This window comes from Panthera uncia (assembly GCF_023721935.1).
Source record: "Panthera uncia isolate 11264 chromosome A1 unlocalized genomic scaffold, Puncia_PCG_1.0 HiC_scaffold_17, whole genome shotgun sequence".
Classification (NCBI taxonomy): Eukaryota; Metazoa; Chordata; class Mammalia; order Carnivora; family Felidae; genus Panthera; species Panthera uncia.
In genome coordinates this window covers 101116046-101134311 of record NW_026057577.1, presented here as the reverse complement: position 1 = coordinate 101134311, position 18266 = coordinate 101116046, and the positions used below count along the sequence as shown (strand labels likewise).

General features: G+C 36.3%; 1 protein-coding gene, 2 long non-coding RNA genes and 1 pseudogene across 4 annotated transcripts in view; 1 reads left to right on the top strand and 3 right to left on the bottom strand.

The window, feature by feature from the left end:
* Nucleotides 1–18266, bottom strand: part of LOC125934465 (uncharacterized) — a 362030-nt gene that overhangs the window by 144999 nt on the left and 198765 nt on the right. The window lies entirely within an intron of this gene.
* The window catches only part of GABRB2 (gamma-aminobutyric acid type A receptor subunit beta2), a 241516-nt gene that overhangs the window by 93447 nt on the left and 129803 nt on the right, over nucleotides 1–18266 (bottom strand). The gene's annotated exons all lie outside the window — the stretch shown is intronic.
* The window catches only part of LOC125934464 (uncharacterized), a 168451-nt gene that overhangs the window by 97084 nt on the left and 53101 nt on the right, over nucleotides 1–18266 (top strand). For both annotated transcript variants that reach the window (XR_007461413.1, XR_007461412.1), the window contains exon 2: nucleotides 14737–14824. This is a non-coding gene — a long non-coding RNA (uncharacterized LOC125934464). The remainder of the gene's footprint in view (nucleotides 1–14736; nucleotides 14825–18266) is intronic.
* On the bottom strand, nucleotides 4291–5224 carry LOC125934461 (ubiquitin-conjugating enzyme E2 variant 1-like; annotated as a pseudogene).

Below are 18266 nucleotides of genomic sequence, written 5' to 3'. Positions count from 1 at the left end.
CAAAAAAACAAACAAACAACTTTACACAAAATTTTACCTCTTCAGGAACTTAACTTACCATTTAGAGTATAAGCTATCACCTGGGCAATGGAAAGCAACTTTATTGTTTTATGAAAAGCCAGATCACCTTCACTGTAGCTTATCAAAATTCTGGACTTTAAAAATTCCTTTCCCTTTATTTTTCTTAGTGACATGCTCAAATGGTATTCAGATTCTACTTAGAACTCAAGTGTACCAGCTTTTTACCAATTGCATTTGCAAATAACAACTTCTGACTTTGGGAGTTAAGAACTGAGCTGCATTGCGACTGTCTGTTGGGGGAAATTCACCTCCTGTGAAAAGTTTCAAGAGCAATGCTGAGTCAGTAACCTTTCTGTTCAGGACATGCAATGCTCTTGTGAAAAAGGAATCTGACTTTTGAAAATTGGAAAACAGAGTGGCTAGAGCTGAATTAAATCAAGCTTTAGGCAATGCAGAAACTTTTGACAACACAATGCTATAAACCTGAGGGTGATCACATACTGATCACATGAAACAAGAATGAAAGACTATACTCAGGTGGAAATAAAATGGCTGTGTATTGATACAACATGATGTGACATGGGATCAATTGTTCTCATGATTTTATGAGGGGAATAAGAAATGGGCTTTATCGAGTGTAAGGGTGAGTAAAAGTTTGAGTCAGAGGAAAGATATAAAAATTCCATGGGCTCTAAAACAAACAGATTTTTACCTGACTTCACAGGTCCTACCACAATACTTCAGAACAAGAGAAGATGTTGAGAGACAAATGCTGGTACCCAAATGGCAGATTTAGGGAGAGCTTCAATCCTCCCTGTACATATTATTTCCTTTTTAACCTTTTACGGTAAAAGAAATGTAGGTATTGGAACCAGGCAAAGCTGAATTCAAGTCCTAGCATCTGCATTTACCAGGTTGAGTGACCTTGGGTAATCACTTAAATTTTCAGAGTCTTGGTGTCTATAACTGCAAAATGGAGATCACATGATCCACTGTTGGGACAACTGTCAATGTGTCAAGAACTAAGTATAGCTCCTTGGATATATGAGGTATTCAATAAATTCAAGCCACCACCACCAACAGTACTACCACAACATCTTCATAAAGAATTAGGATGAAGAAATGGATATGAAGTGAACTTGTGCCCTCCTCTGAACACAAGACAAGAGAGGTACCCAGTGTAGGGGACTAGGGAGGGAAAGGGAGAGTCTACAGGTGATCTGAATGAATGATCTATTTATTATGTGCAGATATGGTTGACTGGTTGAGGTCTTAGGATGAGGCTACATCCCTGTGGAAGAAGATGGGCTTTATTCTGAAGGGAGGAGGCAGTTATCAGTGTGTTCTTTACAAAAGATTTAAAAAGAACAAAAAAACACATGCCCCTGACACTTGGAGGCAGGTCAGGAAGCAGGTAAGGTGAAACCCACTAGAAGTCTCCAAGCTGACCATGAAATAAGAAAATATACTGAAGTGGTTAAGAGTATGAGCCTTGGAGTAGTCAAACTCAGATTCAAGTCCAGTCTGACATTTTCTAGCTTTGCAAGTTAGGCCAAAAATTACCTTGGTTTTCTTTTCTATTAAGTGAGAATGATATCTATTTCATAAATCTGGCATATAGATCAACTAAGGTAATATTTATAAACACAGAGTATACTACTGGATATGCAATATATTTTTAATATACTTTAATCCTTTTAATATTATTAATAAAATATATTGTCTGGCTACCTGTTAGGCTTTCTGTTCATTTGCTTTTTGATATTGTTATGCCTTAGAGTGAAGTGCTGCAATCTAATCTAAACCTTGCTATGGAGATTTGAAAAAGTATTTCTTTTGTCTAATCTTGACCCATGGCATTGAAGAGAAAATATGGGACAGGCAAGGGGGAGAAGGATGGAGAAGAAACTTCAAATGGCAAATGGGAACAAATGTCAGGGCTTCTGGCTCAGATCCCCTCCACTCTCAGGAAGAGCTCTGTCTTCTGTAGCTAGTCTGAAAAAGCTGGACAGTACATTGTTATGGCATGGGGAAGTATTTCATCAGAGACTTTCCCAAAATGACTTAGACACTCAGATTAAGGGGGTATAAAACTGAAGGTCCCTATCTCCTAGCATAGCACAAATCTATCTATCTCCATTGAGCTTACTGATCATATTTTGAACTCTCACAATCCTCTGTCTGGGTCATAGTCTTTAGTCTTGTGAATGAATGATTCTATATCAATAATACTTCTGCTTATTCTCAGCCACTCTTTCCTTGCTGGGCAAATGAATATTGTCCTTTTATTCAGCTCTTACTCCTTCCTAGAGTCATTGTCACATGACTTGTCTCTCAAGGACCTAAATCATACTCATTGGTTCTAAATCTTCTGGCTTATACACATGTTGTTTCTGTCTCTTATACAATGGTAAGCTCCATGGCTTAATTCTAAATCACTGTTCACACTCACCCTAAAATCTAGTCATAAAGACCTATTCTTCACTGTGACAGACCAAGCTTCCATCTTCCACTCACGCAGCTCGGTGGATACCCAGAGCCTTCCACTCCTGCCATGCATCGCCTTGTGCCAGTCTCTTGGCAACCTCTCTTGAGGAAATACTGCCAAGAATCCAATAAACATCTGTCATCCTTCAAAGAGAACTCTGGATGGACATCAAAAGAACTAGGTTTTAAAGACTTAATCTTTCTTTCTTTTCTTTCTTTCTTTCTTTCTTTCTTTGAGAGTGAGAGTGAATGAGCTGGGGAGAGGGGCAGAGAGAGAGAGAGAGAGAGAGAGAGAGAGAGAGAGAGAGAATCTTAAGCAGGCTCTACACTCAGTGCAGAGCCTGAGCAGGGCTCAATCCCACAACCCTGGGATCATGACCTGAATTGAAGTCAAGAGTCAGATGCTCAACCGACTGAGCCACCCAGGTGCCCCAGACTTAATTGTTTCTCCTTCATTTGTCTATTCAAGTGTTTTTCCCTCTAATTTTTGTTATTTTTGTTTAATTTTAGAAAATTCTATTTTTTTTAATAGTAGTAGGACTATGTAACATGATCTCTACTTTTTCTTTTTTGAATGTTTATTTATTTTGAGAGAGAGAGGTAGAGAGAGACAGAGAGAGAGAGAGAGAGAGAGACAGAGACAGAGACAGAGAGACAGAGAGCATGTATGCAAGTGAGGGAGGGGCACAGAGAGAAGATGAGAGAGAAAGTTCCAAGCAGGCTCCATGATAAGCATGGATCCTAAGGTGGGGACAAATTCCATGACCATGAGATCATGACCTGAGCCGAAGTCAAGAGTCGGACGCTTAACTGACTGAGCCACCCAGGAGCCCCATCTCTACCCTTTTAAGACAGTTTTCAGTGTACCATACAGTGCTGTTAATTATAGGCACAATGTTGCACAGCAGATTTCTAGGACTCATTCATCTTGCAAAACTAAAACACTTTACCTGTTAAAAATGAACTCCATGGGGTGCCTGGGTGGCTCAGTCGGTTAAGCGGCCGACTTTGGCTCCAGTCACGATTTCGCGGTCTGCGAGTTCGAGCCCCACGTTGGGCTCTGTGCTGACAGCTCAGAGCCTGGAGCCTGTTTCAGATTCTGTGTCTCCCTCTCTCTGACCCTCCCCCGTTCGTGCTCTGTCTCTCTCTGTCTCAAAAATAAATAAACGTTAAAAAAAAAAAAATGAACTCCACATTTTCCCGAACCCACAGCCTCTGACAACCACCGTTCTACTCTCTACTTCTATTCAACTATTGTAGATACCCTGTATAAGCGGAATCATACAGTACTTGTCCTTCTGTGTCTGGCTTATTATGGACCATTCCAAACATATAACAGTTTCAATAACAGTCATAGTCCCAACTTTAAGGTCATCACTTGACATTCCACCTATGTTGGTCTGTTACTGTACTGTCCAGTAAAATATGTCTGCACTTGTTAATCCATTAAAGTTAAATAACATACAGAAGTTCAGATCCTCATGTACACCAGTCACATTTCAAGGCCCCAACAGCCACATGTGGCAAGTGACTATCATACTGGACAATATAACTCTACAAAACAGTTGAACACTTCCATCATCACAGAATGTTTTATTGGGCAGTGCTAACCTATATCCAACACTCACCACAGAGTATTTTGAAACAAATACCATGTCACCTAAACATAACACCAAAACATAGCAACATGTTATAATGTTATAAAAATAAACACATTGTAATAGTACATAACAACAATAATATATAATAACATCAAATATGGAGTCGGTGTTAAAATTCTTAACCTGGGGTACACAGGAGCCTTCAAGGGCTTAGCAAAAGCTCTTAGGTTACAAGCAAAAATTTGTTAAAGGATATTCACGCCTTTTTCTGGGGAGATGATTTATGGGAGTAGTTCTAAAATTCTGATAAGGGTCAGTTTCTCCAAATTCAAGAAACACTCCCTTAGAAAAATGTGTGGTCAGCTAGATAAATAAAGACATGAAGTAGGTTAATTGCTAATACAACTATAAAGCTAACTTTATAAATGTGAAATAAAGAATACATTCTTAGAGACATCTTTTTTCCTATACATCTATTTTTTGTTATGGCACAATTTATATATTTCAAATGCATGAAAAAATAGGATCATTTTAGTATCTTAACATAAACTGCCTTTGAATGGGAACTTTCTTATCAGTACTTTGAGGTCTATGAGACGTATCTAGAAAATGAAGGGAAAATGAAGACTACTTAAATTGAATGGGGGTGGGATGCCTATGGTTTTTCCTTTTGATTAACTGCTGTAACACTGTCCTTCAGGTGGCTGAGGGAGTTTCAGGTTTTCTTTAGACATCATTAGGCGCCAGAGCTCTTACAGGACAACTTTGATGCTATATGAATTCTGCCATTTGCTAACAATGATATGGCTCTTGGGTCCTCCACTCCATTAGAACTATTAACTCCATTCCTATTAATTTTTGTTACAAATATTACAAAGGGGGTTGCTTCTGGGTGTTTAGATCCAATTCTATTTTGCGACTGTATATTCAGTTTCACAAATTGTTCTTGGAGGCCCAGTTATCATCCCTGCCCATCTTCTAAGTGTCATGTCTTCATCATCTTCTAGATTCAAGCTACCTGTGCCATCTCCTACTCCTTTCTGGCCTTCTTCCCGTTCTTCCAACAGTCAAAAATTGTGAGGAACTTTTACTCCTGAGCCCATGGTGTCTGACATCTTATGTCACTGTCACTCAAAGGCCCTACCTCTTATTATTTTTAACTATAAAATATAGATGGGTGGCTGGAATTTTCACCTGCCATATGGAAGTGTATAATTGGGTATGGAGTAGAAGAGAACATGCTTCTCAGTTTGTTTTCTAAGTTAAGACTTAGAAAAGTGGAGAGTTTGCCCTAAACTTCTCTTGTGATAACCATAAGTGTTCACCTTCATTCATTTATTCATCCATTCATCCACTCATTCATCCAATGCCTATTTACTAATAGCATCATCCATGTGCCAATGATATAAATTCACAGTTTTGATATGGTTAAGAGATGATCTCTTAGAGAGTTTTATTAATTCAACACCAAATGTTTATACAATTACTATAGGGCAGGCCTTGTATTGGGTGATCCAGACAAACACAATCCTTTCCTCAGAGAGATTATATTCTCCACTTGCATTCCACTCAATATCCCTATTCTGAGAGTTGGGGAGAGAATTGTCTCTTGATGTACACTGTTTGGGACAGTAAGTAAAAGAAGGTGAGATTACACAGTTTTACATTTGCTGTGACTTCTTCCTTTATCCTCTAAGTTGTATTCCTGATTTTCTACTCCCAAAATGGTAATTATTAGCCTGTTGCCCCTTTGCACATTCTTACCCGGGACCACTGTCTAGACACCCATGAAGTCAACTACAGAATGAGAAATCCCCAGCTGCAGTTGGAATCTCTCTGTTGAGCATCTGTAACCTTTTCCAGGAAGTTCAAGGTCTCAGATTTCCTCTAGTCTTTCTTAATCTAAGAGTCCCCATCAAAAAAGCTGAGATAAATATTCTCTTCTACTCCAGATGCAAATATCTGTCAACTGTATCTCTATATGCTTCGCACACACTCCCAACTGAATTCTAGTACATCAATCATTTTTGAAGTCTTTAATGCAAAATCTTTCATGAACATCTCTCTGTAAATACATGTTTCAGCAACCTTTATCTCATTTCTTTCTCAGTAGCGATGACGTGGAAAGGCCCTCTTATTTAGGAAATTCTTTATGAAACAAACAGAAACAATCTTGGTTATTGATGCTTGAAATAGTCATTTTACATTTTCCTTGGTATTTCAAGGTTGTTTCCTTCTTAGGTAGGGAGGCAAGATTCTTGGTGGCAAAATAGAAAATAGGGAAATGGATCTTAGCTTGTTAGCATTCAGTAGTTTAAGAATGCTTACACTCATAAAATCTGAAAGAAAAAAATATTTTATTTTATTAAGTCAACAAATAACCACTGATTGTTTGCTCTATATCATGCTCTGTGCTAACCACTAGATACTGAATGTTGAGTGACATAAACATGGTCCATGTCCTAGTGGAGAATAATGGGGGAAACAGACACTAAACAAATGAACACCAGAATATATACATAATTATGTATTGCAAGAAGAGCTAAAAGTACTTGGTACTAAAAGCCTTAATAATAAGGGGGCTTAGTTAATTTTATTGGTGAGGGAAAACTTATTTTTAAAAAGGGACATTTAAGCTATGTGGTTAGGAATAAGCCAGGTGAAGCTGTGAGAGTTGGCTATGGAAGTATACCCCAGAAGGAGGGGATAAAAGCATTTGCAAAAACAATAAGGAGAAAAGGAGTCAGCCAGTTTGAAGAGCAGCACAGAGGAGCGCCTGGATGGCTCAGTCGGTTAAGTGTCCGACTCTTGGTTTCAGCTCAGGTCATGATCAGGTTTCGTGAGCTTGAGCCCCACATCAGGCTCCAAGCTGACAGTGTGGAGCCTGCTTGGGATTCTCTGTCTCCCTCTCTCTGCGCCTCCCCCACTTGCGCTATCTCTCTCTAAATAAATAAATAAACTTAAAAAATTTTTTTTGAAGAGCAGCACAGGAAGAATTGGAGAACATGTGGCGATTAGAGGAGCCTCTATTTTTCAATTTGAAGTGTCCTTTCTGTCAAATCTGGAATAAGCTTGGAGCATATTTCCATTTTATGCATTTTCAAATAAAATAAATTTTGTCTCTTGTATACATTTAATTCTTCAATATTATCTTCCAATAAAAGGCAGTTGAGTCTAAAGACACTGTGTGCAAAAACCCACTTTAAATTATACATCCACTGCTATATTGATACTTCTATTGCTACATTTTAAAAATCTTGGTATGTCTTAAACACGTTACTCCAATGTGGTCTTTGCTGTTGTTATGGGGAAGGAGAGTAGAATTATCACCCTGGAAAGATACAAATCTGTGTTTTATGCTGGGGTCTGAGATTAATTTTTGTGTGGCCTTTGACAACATGTTTAAAAATTCTGTGCCTCAGTTCCCCCGTCCATATATCCAGGATAATAAAGCTAACCTCAGGAATTGAGCAGATGGCTGGGATAATTAAATGTGTTAAGATTGTGAAATTATCTTGCAAAATAATGAAGTGCTACACAAGTGTTCCCTATGTCATTTTCATTTATTTATTTTTATTTCTGGAGTGGAGTTGTAAGGAGGTGCATGGTCTGTGCAGGGGTGAGACCCTGGGCTCTGGAATCAAAATGCCAGTGTCCAAATTGCCTCCCTCACTTCTACCTGTGCCAGTTTACATAAGTGATTTACCTTGTTTACACCTCTGTTTCCTTACCCAGAAAGCAAGGAAAAGAATAGTCAGTTCCTAGTTCCTTATTATGAGGATCAAGTGAAAGAGTCAAGTAAAGAATCTAGAACAGTGCCTATCACATAATTAGCTTTTAATATTGTGTGTGTGTGTGTGTGTGTGCGTGCGCGCGCGTGCCTGTGTCTGTGTCTCTGTGTGAGTGTTGAGATGTAATATGAAGAAACTTATATTCAGAAGTTGAGCGGATCCCTGGATTTCACTGGACAAGCTAGAGCACTCTCAGCTCAAGCTGTTCTCCCTTCATGTCCAAATTATTCTTCTAAAATAACCACTAGAAAACTAAAATCTGTGGTTTGATGTAATGGACCTACCCAATCGTTATTTTCACCCATATGAGGTTTGTACTTAACCTAAGTGGCCCTCATAGATTTATTTAAGCTTGTGATCTCTGCTAACATTTTAAAAAGTGACATGATTCTCCCCCTAAAATCTCCCAGCCTAAAGGGCTTTATTGTGATTTAATGCCACAGTAAAAGCTTTAATAGTTTTTAATATTATGTAACTATCTCTATAGTAAAGACAGGAAACTAAAATATGAAGTTTGGCACCCCAATACACTACATTTTTGCAAAATGTGGCCTGCCAACTCCTTCCATTCCTCTGATTGAGAATACACAGGACTATTCTTTATACATTTTGGGAAGCTGACCAGCACTTAGAATTCTGCCAAAGAATTTAAGAAGCTTAACTTGTTATGGAAATATAGGGCTATACCGATATATTTAAAGAATATATAAGATTATATAAGAACATATTCATTATTCTCGGGTAGCAGAATACTATAAGCATAAAACCACACCCAAAGGCAAGATAGCAAAAGACCAGTTGATTAGACCACATAAAAAATTAGACTTCTTTATGATGCAATTCACCATAAACCAAATGAAAAGACAAATGACCAGATGAGAGAATCTTTATAAATGTGAAACAAAGGGTTATCCTTTCCCAAATAGAAAATAAAACATTTCAAAAAGAAAAGTTAGCATAATACCAAAATTGATAGAATAAAAACATCACTATCTGATAAATATTTGAAGAGATGCACAAATTGACTAGTGGTCATAGAAAAATGCAGGTTAATTAGAGAAATCAGTATTTACCAATCAGACTGCAAAAAATGTTAAATATTGATAAAATATACTGTTTGCAATTTATTTATAAATATTTTAAATGGAAATATCCCTTTCAACCAACACTTCCAGTTCTACTAACCCAATATGCTATGGAATACAAGAGCGCAAAGACAGGTAAACTGTACTTTTCATTGCTTTCACTGTATATGATATTGAAAACTCAGGGAAGACATAAAGGTTCATCAACAGCGTAATGATTCAACAATTTATGGCACATCCATATGATGCAATACTAGGCAAGTGTTGAAAAAAAAATTGAGTGATACCTATCAGCATTGACACTGAAGGATACTCATGATGCATGCAGTCCTGAGGGGGTGGTCACAAAACAGTATTCATAGAAAAAAGTTCTAGAGGGGCTATATAATCTACTGATGCTGTAGGAGGGATGATAAAGAAATTTTATACTTTGTATATTTATATTTATATATCACAATCAAATTCAAATGTGATATTTGTAACTAAAATAAATGAAATGTCCATTTTCTAATCCTGTGGTATTGTATTCCCTCACGGAGCCTACCACGCTCACTCTGCCCTTAGCTTTGTGAATTACTGACATATTTGCAGACCATACACATAGCAGTGTATGTTGATCATGTTGGAGTTGTTGGTATGGCAGGTTTGTTTATCCCAGCATGGGACTTCCTGTGTCCTGACAGTGTCTCACCAGAGACAGGTGAAGTACTAATACCACCAAATCTCCTGGGAACCTGAGAGGCTACATTCACTTAAGGCATCCTCCAGCCTGATGTGTCCTACTTCACTCTGTTGAAAATGTATCCTTTGAAGTTATCAGAGTAAACTGAAACTTTTCTATTATGTCAAAATATTTTTGTCAAACTAGCCCTTTGAAGGATTTCATAGAATCAAAGAGCATATGTGTTAACAACTCATTGGTACAAATTAGCTGTGTGAAGACTGTAGATTATCTATACCACACACAATCTATATATAACCTAATGCCAATAACTGCTCACATTGCTTTTATTTTTGTGCTGAAATAGGTAATTAACCCTGTGCAATAGATGTGAGTCATGTCAACTATTTTTCTTTAGGAGAGAACTATATAGGTAAAAGTACTTAAAAAGTCTAAAATCAAATAAAACATGATATAAGAAACTGTTAGTTTAAATAAATAAACTACTAAAGACTAACACGTCTAGAGATTTTCAAATGCCACTTTTTAAATGAACCACATACATAATTAAATCTAGGGAGATATTAATACACAAATCCTAACAGCTTTAAGGATTTAATTTCAACTCAGCCTCATAAAACTGGCACAGAAAAGCCAAAGCAGGTTTTGAAAGAGTTCGAAACGCAGGTTTGTCACGTCACAGACAACCGAACTACGATTTCTGATCACAAACTAAATACATACGTCGTTCATTTTCAAGTTGCTCTTATTCCACTAGGAGCAAAAATGCTGGCCATAATTCCAAGAATCTATGAAAAGATTTGCAATAGTGGGAAATTCTGTTTCAAGACGTATTCCTCGAAAGTGATTTTATTAGGTGCTCGAAGTATCTATAGATGTCATGTAGAGGAGTCACCCACCCTTTGATTCCGACTTGTGAAAAAGCATTTCAGAAAGATTCAGTAGAGGGGCACCTGGGTGGTTCAGTTGGTTGAGCGTCCCACTTCGGCTCAGGTCATGATCTCATGGTTGGTCAGTTTGAGCCCTGCATCGGGCTCTGTGCTGACAGCTCAGAGCCTGGAGCCTGCTTTGGATTCTGTGTCTCCCTCTCTCTGCCCCTTCCCCACTCATGCTCTGTCTCTCTCTGTCTCTCAAAAATGAATAAATGTTTGGGGCGCCTGGGTGGCTTGGTCGGTTGGGCGTCTGACTTCGGCTCAGGTCATGATCTCACGGTCTGTGAGTTCGAGCCCCGCGTCGGGCTCTGTGCTGACAGCTCAGAGCCTGGAGCCTGTTTCGGATTCTGTGTCTCCCTCTCTCTCTGACCCTCCCCCGTTCATGCTCTGTCTCTCTCTGTCTCAAAAATAAATAAACATTAAAAAAAAAAATGAATAAATGTTTAAAAAAATTTAAAGAAAGATTCAGTAGAAAATATTTTCAAGATATCATTCATCAAAGATGTCAAAAGAAGGTTTTAAAATTATGTCCATTGATATATTAAAAATAACCATTTAAAGGTTCATTATTCAGAAATTTATTATTTATAGCCTATCAACACTTTTCAAACTGAGACATATAATTTGCTTCTGATGCTGGCTTTTTATTATATAAATCACATTTTTATTGGCATATAGTTTTTATTAATTTTAACTCTAGATGAGATATATTGGTCACTATGCATTTAATCATTCTTCCAATATGCAACATCCTCCATAAAATCAGATAATGTTTAGATTTTAAAAATATCTTTAATAATTAAATAAAGCTTAATGTATCACCAAATATTTAGCCTTCAATGGCAACATGCTGATTAACTACCTTAATCATGAATATATAGTTTTGCTTTAATTGTGGTAAAAATGGAAATAAAATCACATATAATACCCACATAGTATACTATAGGTCTCTTATAATCATACGTGCAAAATAAATATAATTAGAGGGGCACCTAGGTGGCTCAGTCTGTTGAGCTTCTGACTCTTGATTTTGGCTCAGGTCATGATCTCACAGCTCATGAGATCAAACCCCACATCTATGTGCTGACAGCATAGAGCTTGCTTGGGATTCTCTCTTTCTCCCTCTCTCTGCCTCTCCCCTGTGCGCATGCTCTCTCTCTCTCTCTCAAAATAAACGTGAAAAAATTTTAAATTAGAAAACTTTATTTTAATCAATCCTTAGCTCAATTTATTTTTTCAGAATCCTAGAATATCAGGGAGGAAGGAATTTACAACCTAGACATTCTAGCCATGATTCTGTCATTAACCGGATTAATGACCTTAGAGATATTGATTACTTATCTTTAAAACTGAATTGTTGAACTAGATAATAAGTAACTCTCAATTTAGTGCACTTTGTTATAACAATAGACAATGGGAACAATGCCAGAATGTGGTGCATCCAAATTAAGGCACAAACCATTATAAGTTTTAGTTTAATAATTTGTAACCATCTAATTTAGTAGGTGGCACCATGCCAAAACTGTATTTCAACTTCTAAAATATACTCCTAAAATTCCTTCTTTCTACTGACTCATGTCAAAAGTGTAAAAAAAAAAAAAAGTAGACTTTGACTAACATCATCTTGGCACTGAAGCATAAAAAATTTCACCAATTAATGAGATTTGTTTAGAAAGCATGATTTTTCATAGATCGCATATCGAGTATTATATTTGCAGATACATATAGATACATACTTATGTACAAACACATATCTGTAATATGTATGCGTGTATGTGTGTGTTATATATAGAAGGAAACAGAGATGGGAGAAAGAGAGACAGAGGAAGAGAGAGAGAGAGAGAAAGAGAGAGAGAGAGAGGAAGACAGGGGATGAAGGAATGTTTTAGAGTATGTTTTTGACCAATATCCATAAAAGAAATGTTTCCATAAAAATTTTAACCAATATAATATCAATATCTGGGATAACTCAATTAAAAACCTCTGGAATACACCTCTGGAACACATGGGCTTCTTTCAGAGAAGGGGTAACGAATCACATAGTTAAATTTTTACTGTTTAATGAATAAATAGTAAGGTATTTGGAATCAGAAAGACATAGGTTTAAGGATGCATTCCACAGACAGTACTGAATTGTACTACTGGGAACTTAACTTTCCCTGAGCTTAAATTTCCTCAACTCAAAGATGATGATGATGATGATGATGATGATGATGATGATAATTATAATAACAGTAATAATACTACTAACACCTGAATCATAGGTTGTTTTGACAATAAAATTAGGCAACGTATATAAAGCACAGTGTCTGGGACATATTGTTGGTAATATTTTTGTGTGTGAAATAAGTATCTATATGGTAAATTTTCAGCTAATGTTTAAACTAATAGACTATTACTCCAGTTAATCACCTTGGCTTTTACATAGTCAAATATGGTCATGTAGCCCTGCTCTTTCCTCCTTTCAAGTCAGCACTGTTGGATTTCATGCACTTTCTTATGGAAGAAGATTAAATATTTGGGTGGACCAGTTTAATCACAAGATATAACACGAGGCAAACCCAAGCTGAGGGACATTCTGAAAATATTTAGCAAGTTCTCTGCAAAGTTCTGAGATTATGAAATAAAAAAGAAGGCTGGGAAACTGTGACGTTAAAAGAGACTAACAAAGCATGATGACTAAATGCAACACGTGGATTAGATTCTGGAACAGAACTGATGAAATCTTAATGAAGACTAGTTTATTCAATAGGATTTTACCCATGTTGATTTCTCAGTTTTGAGAAATGTTATCATGGTATGTAAAATAGTAACATCAGGGGAAGCTAGGTGAAAATCCTGAGTGAACTCTCTGTACTATCTTAGCAACTTTTCTGTGAACCTAAGGTTATTTCCAAAAAAAAAAAAAAAAAAGCTAGCATTTGGGTGGAATCTGAGGGCTCATACTTCCCATAAATGATCAGGCCTTTATATTAGTCTCTATTTCCTTCCTCCCAATCCTTTACACTTAGGCTTCTCCCATAAGGGAAGGTTCACAGCACTGTCCCTAATTCACCTATCACTGTCCCTAACTTATACCTATCACTGGATCACTGGTATGGTATCCATACCAGTGCTCCAAGAAAAATGGTTAAAAGAATAGTATGCCCACATGTGCATCTTCCCAGGTTTCAAACAAGCATCAAAAATAGAAAATTTATGGTTCAGGGGCCATCAGTGTTGTTGGGAAGAATTTATTCCAACTAAGTTCTAAGAGTATAATATCTTATTACTCTAATAAATTAACCAGCAATGACAGTTTTGTGGCAATTAGGTTATATAAACTTCTTACCATAAAGACACATCATTAGGTTATATTTTTAAACTTCCATATGTCACCCAAAGTTAGGCAGAAAGAAACATGCAATGCAATCTTTATGACAGATTTTCTTAAATTCACTAGGTTTCCCATTTCTCCTGACATTTTGTTGAAATTTTCATACTGTACACTTTGGCATTTGACAAGTTTGCTTCAACTAACTTTGTAAAGCAGGAGCATATGTTAAAAAATGGCAAACCATGCCCGTGTGTGTGTGTGTGTGTGTGTGTGTGTGTGTGTGAGAGAGAGAGAGAGAGAGAGAGAGAGAGAGAGAGAGAGAGAGAAAGAGAGACTGAGAGAGAGGCAGAGAGAGAATGGAGGGTCATTTTAACAAGACAGATTTTTAAAAATCTGTGATATCAAAGAAGCATTAGTAGGCTATATTCTTTGTGGAAAACAGCTTTAATTTAGTTTCTTTTATCATTGAGATATTCTCCTGGGGGTAAGACTGGGTGGGAGTAAGTAAGTCAAATGCGAAGTAGTTTCACAGGGTGGAATAAAACCTTGTTCTGTTTAAAATATAAATTTTGAATTTTCATATGGAATGGAAAACTTAACATCACAGCCAACAAAGAATACATAATATTAGCATTAGGAATCGTGTTCAGAGAGAAAACCAGGAATACACATTGAGAAATCTCTCTTTCTCTCTCTTTGTCTATGTGAGATCTAAGTAAATATGTTTCATTATTTCTCCAATTAGAAAGATAACTGATACTGACTCAGAGAAGTTGGCTTCAGATATTAACAAGACGTAATGAAAAACTCTGTTCTTCCAGAACCCAAAAGACAAGAAACAACAGAGAAGAGACCGTCAACCCAAGAGATTCAGGATTCACTGATGGGTCGTAAGTTGTCTCTAAGTAGGTACTGGATCACAAATCATGTCCCCATATCAGTGAGCATCTCCTGGCCCTAACCCTCATGCCAAATGAATTTCTGCTGTCAGTGCAGCAGCACAAGACTACTGTAGATGGATTTGAAAGCAGAACCGGTGACATAAGTTTGTGGGGTACAAAATTAAAATGAGAGGTCTCTTGTTCACAAATTATGAATTTCAGACAGTGGCAGCAGACCATTATATCAAGCACGAGTCCCCCCATGCTTATACCAAGACAGGGCCCTGTTTGACTGCCCAGGTCTTGTGCTCATGAGGCCAACTCTGACAGAGTGTTAAACTCTGGATGCAGACAGAGCTGTGCTCAAACTCCAGTTCTGTCACATACTTAGACCTTGATAAAAGGCCCATGTGACAGTATTTATGATTATTGATTATCCTTGCCTCTTCTTTATATGAAAGTGACAAGGCATCTAAGTAAATAAAAATAATCATACTATTTTGAACTAAAAGAACACCTAATAACAATCTGGTATAACTCCTCCACTTTCTGAAGAACTTAATTGATGTCTGGCACAAGTCAATGGCTCTGACTTGGGTCTCCTGACCCCAAATACAATGCTCTTTCAGTTGCATTGTGGGGCAAGAATGGTTGTTAATGGTCCAGGCTTTGGAACCAAACAGCCTGGGCCCAAATTCTGATTCTATTAGTCTGTGAACTCTTGGGCAAGTTGCTTAAATTCTCTGTGCCTCAGTTTCCCTATCTGAAAATGGGCATTCAAAGGGTACTTCACACAATTAAATCTAATGATTCTTATAAATAATTCAAAACTGGTTATCGTATAGAGTGTTAAATAAATGTTAGCTATTAATATCTCATACTTCACCTCTAAAAATACCTTTTTTGAGGGAAACAATGGATAACCATATTGATTAGTAGGGTAAATATAAGCTAAATTAGAGAAGTAAGTGGATCTACAGCCAATTTAATAACTTTATAAAACAAACTATTAATGAGTTGATGTGTTTGTCAGGGCTACTCTTGTATATCGTTTAAACTTTTTAAAAATAGTGTCAATAAAAGTGTATGCGATATGGTTATAAATTTGTTAATGGAACAAATGGAAGGGAATTTTTTTCTAAGAATTGGATACAGAAATGACTGACAGAAGGAAGAACAAAAGTAAACAAAAATGAAATTTCACAGGGAGACCTGACTTCTTTTTTATGAAAAGAGATATAAAAGATATACAACTTTAAAGTTGACCAAAAGCTACACATGAAATTACAAGATAATGTGACTTCCCAGAAAGTAAGGACAATTTTAAGCTGTATTGATAGGGTATCCAGTGAAGGAAAAAATGAAAAGAGGTCAAATTTTAATGTCTATCAATAGTGCAGTCAAAGGTAACCACCCAGGCTTAAGATTTCTCAGTACATTCATTTTCAAAACTCTTTAAAAATATAAAAAAGCCATTTTTAGCAATATGCCACATAAAAAAGGACATAGGCTGGATTTGGTTCATGGGTCACAGTTTGCTAACCTCTGGTCTAAACATTTTCATCCAATTGAAAAGCAGAGATTATCAAAGAATATAAAAAGTAAGACCTTGCTATATGAGACCACAGAGACCTACTTTAAGTATAAAGGCATAGATACATTGAAAGTAAATGTATAGAAAAAGATTAACCATGCAAAAAGCAAGCATGATAATACCAGATGGCTCTTTTAATATAAAATAAAATATGTTCTGAGACAAATAATATTACTAGAGATAAAGAGTGGCAATTCATAATAATTAAAGGGAAATTAATCAGGAAGACATATCAGTTATCATATGCCACAAATAATAGTTTTATGATGTATGAGGCAAACATTTACAGAATGAGAGGAAGAAAAATTACACAAATATTGCAGGAATATTTTTACACCCCTCCCCCAGGATTTGATAGGGCTAGAAAATAAACTAGCAACAACAGAGAACATACAAACAATACTATTAACCATCTTGATCTAATTGTCATGTGTAGAACAATACATCCATTGGGTACAGAATACCCACTCTTTTTAATTGCATACAGCATATTTACCCAAGATAGATAAGCCTCCATAAATTTTAAAAGGGTAGGAACTACAAAGAATATATTCTCTAATCACAATAGGATTGAATTAGAAATTACTAATAATACTATAGCTAGGAAAACTCCAACTACTTGGAGGTAAAACAACACAATTTCAAAAAATTAATAAGGCAAAGAGGAAATCACAAGAGAAATTAGAAAATATTTTGAGAAGAATGACCATGAAAATACATTAAAATTTTGGAAAAGCAAATAAATCAGGGCTTAGACAAAAACTTGTATCTTCAAATCCTCATATCAGAGTAGTTAGTTTGAATCCGTGGCCAAGGTTTCATCTACAAAAATCTATAGAAAAGATGAGTAAAGTAAATATAAAAGAAGCAAAGGAAGAAAATAATGAAAAACAGGAATCAATAAAGTAAAAAATAGATACTAGAGAAAACTAGCTGAGCCAAGAGATGATTTTTGAAAATGCTATCAAAATTGAAAAAACACTAGCAAAACTGATCAATAAAAAAGGAAGAACACAGGAGCACCTGGGTGGCTCAGTCAGTTAAGTGGCCGACTTTGGCCCAGGTCATGATCTCACAGTTTGTGGGCTGGAGTCCCTCACAGGGCTCTGTGCTGACAGCTCAGAGACTTGAACCTGCTTCAGATTCTGTGTCTCCCCTCTCTCTCTGCCCCTCTCCCGCTCACTCTCTCTGTCTTAAAAATAAACATTAAAAAAAAGGAAGAACACAAATCACCAATATTAATAATGAAAAGAGATTATCACTACAGATGTTATAGGCATTAAAAGAACAATAAGAGAATACTATGAACAACTTTATGCCAAAATTCAACCTCTTAGAAGATACAGAAACATTTATGTAGAAATATAACTTGGCAAAAATGACACAAGAAGAAAGAAAATGTGATCAGCTTTATGTTTAGTAAAGATATTGCATTTATCAGATCTCCCTACCAAACAAACAAATAAACAAAAAACCTCTAGGCCCAGATAGCTTCACTTTTGAATTCAATCATTTAAGAAAGAAAAACAACAAACAAGCAAAAACACCAAGCTAACGAATACTTACATAAAATAGAGGATGCCTACTGTCCTTAGTCATTTTGGAGGCCCCATATCTCTAATACCAAATCCTAAGAAAGGCATTGCCAAAAATGAAAAATTATAGTTTAGTATCTCTCATGATTCAAAAATCTTCAACAAAATCTTAGAATATCACACTTAATAACACATAAAAATGGTAATGCACTATGACCCTGTAAGACTTATCCCAGGAATGTAAGATTGGTTTATCCTTCAAAATCAGTTAATATGATCCACCAAAGTGCCCTAATGACAAAAAAAAAAAAAAAAAAAAAAAAAAAAAAAAAAAAAAAAAA